Source organism: Lipotes vexillifer, unplaced genomic scaffold (assembly GCF_000442215.2).
Source record: "Lipotes vexillifer unplaced genomic scaffold, Lipotes_vexillifer_v1.1 scaffold1442, whole genome shotgun sequence".
Lineage (NCBI taxonomy): Eukaryota > Metazoa > Chordata > Mammalia > Artiodactyla > Lipotidae > Lipotes > Lipotes vexillifer.
The window spans coordinates 1,918,609-1,928,121 of NW_006797379.1; the positions used below are offsets into that span (position 1 = coordinate 1,918,609).

A 9,513-nucleotide genomic window follows, 5' to 3' on the forward strand; every position below is an offset into this window, starting at 1 on the left:
TCTCTCTTGGTATTGAACTCTCCTGAAATAAAGGTCAGTACTTTCCCTGAAATGCCCCTGTATTATTCATTTTAACTTTTCTTAGGATGAAAGTAATTTATTATATTCAGTAGTTGTGTAGCCCCTATCTTCTTAAAGTATCTCAAAGGTCTTACATTCACATTTCCATTTTATTAAAGTATACTTTTCTGAGATGGCATGGGATGCACTTTTAAGTAATACTTTAAATTTGAATAAGTAAAACTTACTGTTAGAGAATGAGAACAAAACAGATAAATACGAAGGAAAGTCAGAATCACCTGTGACTGCATCACCGTCAGAAACCTCTCTTAATATTTGAGCTGTGTTCTCCCAGACTTTATACACACACAGAGACAAACACACACAATTACAGTTAAAAATAAAAATAAGGTCATATCATATACACTCTTTTGTTTAGTCCCTTTGCCCCCAGTATATCTTGCCTATCTTTGGCAGCACGGTCAAATGGTTCCTTAGCATCCCAATGTATGGAGTACCACGATCCTCTTTTATATTTGGCTTGTTTCTGGTTTTTCCCTATTTTACACCATTGTTGCATGTAGTCATCACCTTGTTTGTAGATCTTCATGAACGTAATTATTTCTAGCACTTTCTGCTACTTGTGTAACCTTGGGCGGGCTGCTCAGTCTCTCTGTGCCTTAGTTTGTTTCCACATCTGTGAAATGGGGATGATAACAGTACCTCCCTCCTGGTGGTGTAAAGATTAAGTGAGTTAAAGGAGGTAAAGCACTTGGAATGCCTGGCTCCTAGTAAGTTCTGTATAAATGTTAGCAGTTGTTATTATTTCCTGATGATCAATTGCTAAATGTATTAATGCCTCAGTGCCTTTTAAAGGCATTTAAGTGATGTTCTGAAAGATTGTGCCAATTTAGTCTCCCCCCAGGAGCCTATGAGAATGTTTCCCTATCCTTGTCATGCCCGGATATTATCATTCTTTGTAATCTCTGCTAATCTGATAGGCATTTGCATTTTTTTAAATGATTACTCAAGTTGAAAATGTTATGTGTCATTTTCCAATTGATTTTTATAAAAATACTTTATATTCATGACATTAACCTGTCATCTTTCACATTACAAATGTTTTTTCTCAGTTTATGACTCATAGAGATATTTAAGAAAATATCATTAAATAAGTAAACACCTTTTAGACTTAAAATTTCCCCATTTTATAGTTAACTACATGGTGCAGTAAAATTCATCCTTTTAAGAATAGTTTTACTTAAGGCTTTTATATTTTAGTCCTAGTTCGAAAGGGTAGCTGGCTATTAAATGCATTCCTTTTCTGCCTTCCTCAGGGCTTTCAGAGGTTCTATTTAAAGCTTCTGTCCTTACAGTATTTTCTTTATAGCGGCATTCAGAGAACCCCCGAGATTTGGCATGGATAAGGATCCTCATATCCTAGACCAGGGCTTCACAAACTTCCTCTGGAAAGGGTCAGAGAGAAAATATTTTATATTTTATGGGCTATATAGTATCTATCTCAACTACACAAAAGCAGTCATAGGTGTAAATGAATGGGTGTGGCTGAGTTCCAATAAAGCTTTATTTATGGACACTTAAATTTGAATTTCCTTTAATTTTCATATTCTTTGAAATACTATTCTTTTGATTTTTAAAAACCATTTGAAAATGTAAAAACTATTCTTAGCTTGAGGTCTGTACAAAAGCAGGTAGCAGGCCAGATTTGACCCATGCTAGCCCTTGAAATAGAATGTCTAGAAACAGACCCATAAAAATATAGGCAATTAATTTTCAACAGAGGTGCAAAGAAAATTTAAGAAAGAAAGGATAATCTTTTCAAGAAATGGTGCTGGTACAATGGAACATACCTAGACAAAAAAAAAAAAAAAAAAAAAAAAAAAAAGCCCTAACCTAATCTAACACATTATACAAAAATTAACTCAAAATGGACCACAGATCTGCATAGAAAACATAAGACATTAAAAAGTTATTTATGAAAACAGGGCTTCCCTGGTGGCGCAGTGGTTGAGAGTCTGCCTGCCGATACAGGGGACATGGGTTCATGCCCCGGTCCGGGAAGATTCCACATGCCACAGAGCGGCTAGGCCCGTGAGCCGTGGCCACTGAGCCTGCGCATCCGGAGCCGGTGCTGCACAATGGGAGAGGCCACAACAGTGAGAGGCCCGCGGACCGCAAAAAAAAAAAAAAAAAAAAAAAAAAAGTTATTTATGAAAACATAGGAGAAGAGAGTTGTTATACATGACACTAATAGCACAATCCAAGAAAGAGAGAACTGCTGCAGTGGACTCTGGCAAAATTAAAAACTTCTGCTCTGCAAAGATACTATTGAGAGAATGTTGTTTGTTGGTTGGTCTCTTTTTCTTACAAGGTCATCTGAGCCCCAGTGTTTAGTAAATAATTGCTTGATACGTAATTGCATGAATTTCAAGGACCTTGGTTTTGTTCTGAGTCTTCCTGGGAATATACTTTGTAAGACAAGACCATGAATCTCCCACAGCGCAGCCGTCCCCTGCACCCCACCTCTGTACCCCTGTGCCACTTTCTCCCCAGGGTGGCAAACAAGTGCAGCCATATTCCACTAGTCAGGCCTGGACTTAGATGAGCTGCCTGAGAACTGAGATTTCACCTGGGTATTATATTTTTTCACTCACTGCACAAGCCTAGAAGCTAAATTTGCTGTGTATAGAGAAAAAGACTCCAAACAAATTTTCATGCCAAGGAATAAGCTTTCCTAAAAGAAAGACTTAGGGCTTCCCTGGTGGCGCAGTGGTTGAGAGTCCGCCTGCCGATGCAGGGGACGCGGGTTCGTGCCCCGGTCCGGGAAGATCCCACATGCCGCGGAGCGGCTGGGCCCGTGAGCCATGGCCGCTGAGCCTGCGCGTCCGGAGCCTGTGCTCCGCAACGGGAGAGGCCACAACAGTGAGAGGCCCGCGTACCGCAAAAAAAAGAGAAAGACTTAAAAGGAATGTAGATTTGTCTCGTAAGAAAGGGAGATGGAAGGTAAGAATTCACCAATAGCTGCTGCAGCTGGCTTGGATGTTCTTGATCTTCATAATGATCATGGCTATGCCCTTCACTTCTTATTCCTTCCTGATGCTTATTTGGGAAATGAAGATTCCTCCGCCCTCACCCTAACAGCCTTCTTTGTATCTCTTAGAGGTGGTGCAGGAGCTAAGAACAGCTCTTAAAACATAGTGAAAGATGCTTTATCAATGCTACTGTGTTTGTAATGAAGCAAAATGATTTTGTATTATATCTGCTATCCTTTTAATGGAAGAAAGGCATGTATTTGGATGCAGAATCAGTATATTTCCCTAAACATAAATGAAAATGAAATCTCAGCTGTAGGATGGACAGCCTTGAGAGGTAAATTATGCCATTAGCCGTAAGCTTTGAATGAGCTGAAGGCGCCATTAGAAACAGCTTCTAAAATTTAGCATTAAGTGGTCCTTGCAGTGTAAATGACGTAACAAGTAGAAAATGAGAAGTTTCTATGAAAACATATTGTTACATAATTTCACGTGCTTGATTATATTTAAATGGACAAAAAAGTGCGAAAGTGCCACCTTGATGATTTGCATTTGGTATTTGACTTGTCCACCTGCCCTAATGTCTCTGGTCATTCTTGAAGCCAGATTATAAGTACCCAGGAAAAGCCCTCCCTGCAAACATCTCCTTTTCACGTGATTACTGATTTTTGAAGTAGAATTTAAGGGGGTAGAAAGTCTTTCATTCTACTATTAGAAAAAAAAAGGCTAAAAGCATAAACATTTCCTAAGACTTAGGACTGTATAAGCTGCAAATGAAATAACGAAATCAGTAAGCAGTTCTCATGTATACATTGTGACAAACCGTACGGCCATGTCGTCCCACAACTCCAGGACATGCCCAGTGTGAATGATGACCCTGGAGTTGGGCCAATATGGCAGCATCTGTCGGGTGCTGTTCTCTGAAGAGGCTCCAGATAGAAACATCTTCTTCTAAGAGGGAAACAGTCTATGAGCCCGGAGGCCTTTGGGGCTTCCACTCTGGGTTGTCTCCTATTAAAGTCCCCTCAGGCCTCCCTGATCCTGTCTGCCTGCCTCTCAAGATGCCTGTGAAAGCTCTGTTCTCTTTCGGGGGACTGAGATTGGGTTTCAATGTTTTTCTCATTTCTTAGTGACATCTGGACTCAAACGTTACTTCTGTAGCATTTCCTAACCCCTGTGCTCTGAGTGGGTTCTAGGAGCATAGGGCAGTGATCCCCTCAGCTCTCCTGGGTGGGTGGGAAGGGCCTTAGGTGGGTGGAAGACCCCTCACCCCCTCCCAGTTGATGGTGTCCAACAACGTCAGGCCTCCAGCCGCATGTCATCAAAATATTATCATTTTATAGGTGTGCCATTATCTGGAAAAGGTTGGGTGGCACTACCTTACTGCATTGTATTTAACTTTTCCATATAAAGATGTTTCACAGTAACTCTACTTTTCCTTAGGGAATATTCCGCCTTCCTTGTTAGAGAAGAGTGTATATGACTAGCAAAGGAAACTCCGGGATAATTAAAATCCCTTCTATGTGTCTTCATTTCAGAAATTCTTTCTCTAGGACCTCTTTTGGGAATTAGACCTTGAAATAGCTCAGACTTTTAAATATAGAGCTTAAAGTTCTATCTAGAATAAAATAAATTCACTCTAATTAAAGAAACAATCTTTTAAAGTGAGAATATAACTTCTGGTTGCGGCCATGATGGAGTAAAGAGAATTAGATTTACCCTCCTGCCACAGACAACTTTAAAATTGGACAAAATACATGAACCAGCTGTTTTGAGGCATTGGACAATGCACAGCACAGGGCTGTGATCCTTGAGAGATGGGAAGCATAAAGTGAGTTCCATGTCAACCCTGGCTTTTTGCCTGGGGGCACTTTCTAAATTGCAGCACAGGGCACTGGAGCCTAAACAGAGAGCAGAAGACTCATTGGATTGAATCAACGGAGACTGTAACTCACGGCTGCCGAGGTGGATGGAATTTTCAGGGCAGGGAATTGCAGAGGAGCACGAGCTGTGCAAAGAAAGAGCTCCAAAAGTCTATCTATAAGGGTCCCTTGAGTCTTTGGCCAAACACTAGGCTGTGCATCAATAGGACAAGACTCCACAAGACCCGGCCAAAAATAAGTGTGGGGGAGGAGGGTGTGTGGGTGGGCTGTGAGCTGAGCGGATATCCCAGAGGTCACCAGTGATAGGAGATGTTGGAGTTCTGGCCAGGCAGAATGGAAAAACTTTGTTGAACACACTTGGCATCCAATTGACAACTCAGAAAAGTTAGCCATAGGAATAGCGCTACCCTAGACCCACCCTAAATGAAGCGCAAAACCAAGCCTTGACAGGTCAAGCTGACCTGCAAGTAACATGCCCACCGTAAGGAAACTCCACACTCTTGCAAGGAAGACAACAAAATTCAGTCCTTCAACAATGTAGCGTGCAGTGCATGGCCGTTGAGAACATGCAGTCACAAATTACCAGATGTACGAAGAAGCAGGAAAATGTGAGGTATGGTATGGGTAGCTTGTAAAAGGCATGTGGTCATTTCTGAATACAGTGTTCAGGCATCACGACATGCTTTAATTAATATCGACATAACTAAAAGGAAGCTTGATTACGGCTCTTTGTGTGTTACTCATCCAATTTTTTTGTTACCAGTTATACGATATGTAAAATGAAAAAGTCAGCAGTTAGTATAGCAAAGCCTGTAAGTTGTTGCCCAATAAAAAGTCAGGATTTTTTTTTACAAGTAGACAATCTCTCTGAGGTCGTGACTTCCCAGTGTCACAAAACAGTGAATGACTGCCTAAACCTCGCCTATCCCAGATGTTGATATTTGGAATGTGACATCTTCTTGAGTGGGCTTGTCCCTGGGACGGTCTCCTCGGCTTCCCTCGTCAACCGTGGTCTGCCAGGCATTTCTTCTGACGCTGAGACAGACCGTGGTTCTCTTTTTCTCCTGTTACCTCATAAACTCTGATGTTGACGAGCCTGCTAGAGTAACTGCCTTATGGGATGCTGGAAATTCTGAGCAGAAATCCCAGCCATGCAGAATGATTGCATCTCTTCTGGAGGTGTTAACAAGCAGCGGTAGAACCGAGTGCTCGTGGGCTTCGGCTTCCATGGAGCTTCCTCTCAACAGCCCCCCTGAAGCTCCATGCAGAAGGCGTTCATTAGTAAATATTAAACAGCACTTTTCGTACTGTTCGTGGGATGTTGAGGGTGTGAGACCCCCCTCGGGGCACTCAGAGGCTCACTTGACAGCCATACTGAAGTCAAACAACACTCACTTTCTCCTCTAATGATATTTCAGTCATCAGAGGAGGTCGTGAAGAACAGCCATGCTGGATAATTTCTGGGAAATAGGTACTAGGGAGTGTGGGGACAGCTGACCACCAGGGGAAGTGACCAAGCAGAGTGCTTTTCTTTTTCAAGAGGACCAGCTGGTGAACCCATCATTTGGGGGTTTGCTATGGCGATTTCTGAGCTATACGTTCCTGTCCAAACTCGAACAGGGCACTTATGATGTCTTAGAAAATGTGACCTACCTTTTCAAGGTACTTTTTAAGTTGTTAGCACAGTTATGAGCAAATATTCAGTACAGACCAACAGGTAAGCCTGATTGAATAGATGAAGCTTTCTTATATAGCTAATCTAGATCTGCCTCTTCCTCGTTCAACTTGAAGTCACTTCGGATGTTTGGAAATTGTGGGAAGTAGATTAGTATTGTGGGGGCAGATTGGGCCATCCATCAATTCATCCATTCAGCCAACGTGTATTCATAGTCAGTATTTTCCAGGCACTGTGCTAGGTATTTGGTGGATACAGAGATATAAATAAAAGATCCTTTGTTTTCAAGGAGCTTACCATTTTTGAGAACCTTTCTACTCAAAGTGTGGTCCAGTAGCATTGACGTCACCTGGGAACCTGTTAGAAATGCTGAATCTCTGACCAGCCCCAGACCTAGTGAATCCGAATTGTCATTTTCACCTGATCCCCTGTGGTGTGTCTGCAGGAGAAAGAAACAGGACTAGTATTGCAATGGAGCTTATTACTGATTCATCCATCTTGTTCCTGGATGAGCCCACAACTGGCTTAGATTCAAGCACAGCAAATGCTGTCCTTTTGCTTCTGAAGAGAATGTCTAAATAAGGACGGACAATCATTTTCTCCATTCATCAGCCTCGTTATTCCATCTTCAAGTTCTTTGATAGCCTTACCTTGTTGGCCTCAGAAAGATTAATGTTCCACGGGCCTGCTCAGGAGGCCTTGGGTTACTTTCCATCCACTGGTTACCACTGTGAGCCCTATAATAACCCTGCAGACTTCGTCCTGGACGTCATTAATGGAGACTCCTGTGCTGTGGTGTTAAACAGAGAAGACCCAGATGGGGAAGCCAAGGAGACTGAAGAGCCTTCCAAGAAAGATACTCGGCTCATAGGAAGATTAACTGAGTTTTATGCCAACTCCTCCTTCTTCAAGGAGACAAAAGTTTGAGTTAGATCAGCTCTCAGGGGGTCAGAAGAAGAATATTTCAGTCTGCAAGGAGATCGCCTATGCCACCTCCTTCTGTCATCAGCTCGAATGGATTTCCAGGCGTTCATTCAAAAACGTACTGGGTAATCTCCAGGCTTCTATAGTTCAGATAATTGTAAGAGTCATCCTGGGACTGGTTACAGGTGCCATTTTCTACGATCTAAAAAATGATCCTACAGGAATGCAGAACAGAGCCGGGGTGCGCTTCTTCCTGGCCACCAACCAGTGTTTCAGCAGAGTGTCGGCCGTGGAGCTCCTGGTGGTCGAGAAGAAGCTCTTCACACATGAGTATATCAGTGGATACTACAGAGTGTCATCTTACTTCTTTGGAAAACTGTTATCTGATTTACTCCCCATGAGGATGTTACCAAGTATTATATTTACTAGTATAACACGCTTCCTGTTAGGATTGAAACCACAGGTAGAGACCTTCTTCATCATGATGTTTACCGGGATGATGGTGGCTTATTCAGCCCGTGCAGTGGCGCTGGCCATAGCAGCGGGTCAGAGCGTGGTATCCATAGCAACGCTTCTCATGACCATCTCTTTTGTGTTGATGATGATATTTTCAGGGCTGTTGGTAAATCTCAGAACCGTTGTGCCTTGGATCTCGTGGCTTCAGTACTTTAGCATTCCTCGATATGGCTTTGCGGCTTTGCAGCATAATGAATTTCTGGGACAAAACTTCTGCCCAGGACTCAGTGTAACAACAAACAGTACCTATAGCTATGCAGTATGTACTGGCAATCCATGATTGTTATCTTCCTTACAGTTGCCTACCTGAAATTATTATTCCTTAAAAATTTTTCCTAAATTTCTCTTTAATTTACATGATTTACCCCACCTTAAAAAGGGAGCATCTTGATTTCAGTAAAAAAAAAAAAAAAAAAAAAAAAAAAAGCCAGAAGTGATTCTAAATGTGCAGCCAGCTTTGAGAAGCACTGGTCTAAGATGTTGCTTTGCACTCTTGACGAAATGGAGCCCCAAATGAGGTTGCAGCTGGGTTTGCAGTTTACAAGACAAGTGGCAAGTTTGTCTTTTCTAAAGATTTCAAGTGCCTAGATGAGAGGCAGACACAGAAGAGCTCACAGGTGACTCCCTGCCTCCAGGTTGGATGACAGGGAGCGGCTCTCAGCTGACCCCCAGTGCGAGAGCTGTGTGCAGTGGTGGAGTGCTCCCGCCACATTCCCCAGGGCCTCTGTGGCAGGATGGAGCAGACTAAGGCCTGACATTGAGGTCTGGGCCGGGCTTCCCTCCTCAGACACACCCTGGGGGCTTCACATCCCTCCCCTGTGCCCTCCAAGTGTGTGAGCTGCTGCCAGGGGGTTTCACCGGAAGATGGTGCTGAGTCACATGACAGATGTATGTGTGCTTAATTAAGACACTTTCCTGGCCTCATTATCCCTCAAGGTCTCTGGGACCAGCCCCTAGAATCACAGTAATGACGACAAACCAGCAGCAGTTGTGTTACTCTTTACACCTCAAACATCTCCTGTGTATCAAGGAACTGAGACCCAGAGTTTTTATCACTGGTGGACCACTTCAATATCAGATGGCCCAAATTCGCTGTCCTCCTCCTCTCTCTGAGGTATCTTGGCTCATCCAAGATAGTGCAGAACATTGAGGCTGGAGTACAGCACACCTAAGGCTCTGTTTATTCATTCCTTAAAAGGAAAAACATTATTTGTATTTTACAGGGAAAAATATATTTTACGCTAATATCTGCCTGGCGATGAGGCATAGAGAAACCGTTTTGAGGGCTTAATCATAGAAGAGTGAACATTCTATGTCAGAAATATAATTCTTTCCATACTCTTTGACTCTTGATAAGGGCCGAGGTCTACTTTCCTCTGCTTACATGTCAATAGATCTTATTTCTAATCATCATTGTTCTGGAAACTTTCATCTACATGCTGATCTTTTACTCTTTCGCACT

General features: G+C 42.6%; 1 protein-coding gene and 1 pseudogene across 2 annotated transcripts in view; both read left to right on the plus strand.

Annotated features, from left to right (window-relative positions):
- The window catches only part of SH3KBP1 (SH3 domain containing kinase binding protein 1), a 358,145-nt gene that overhangs the window by 272,739 nt on the left and 75,893 nt on the right, over nt 1-9,513 (plus strand). The window lies entirely within an intron of this gene.
- Nucleotides 7,050-8,331, plus strand: LOC103068591 (ATP-binding cassette sub-family G member 2 pseudogene; annotated as a pseudogene).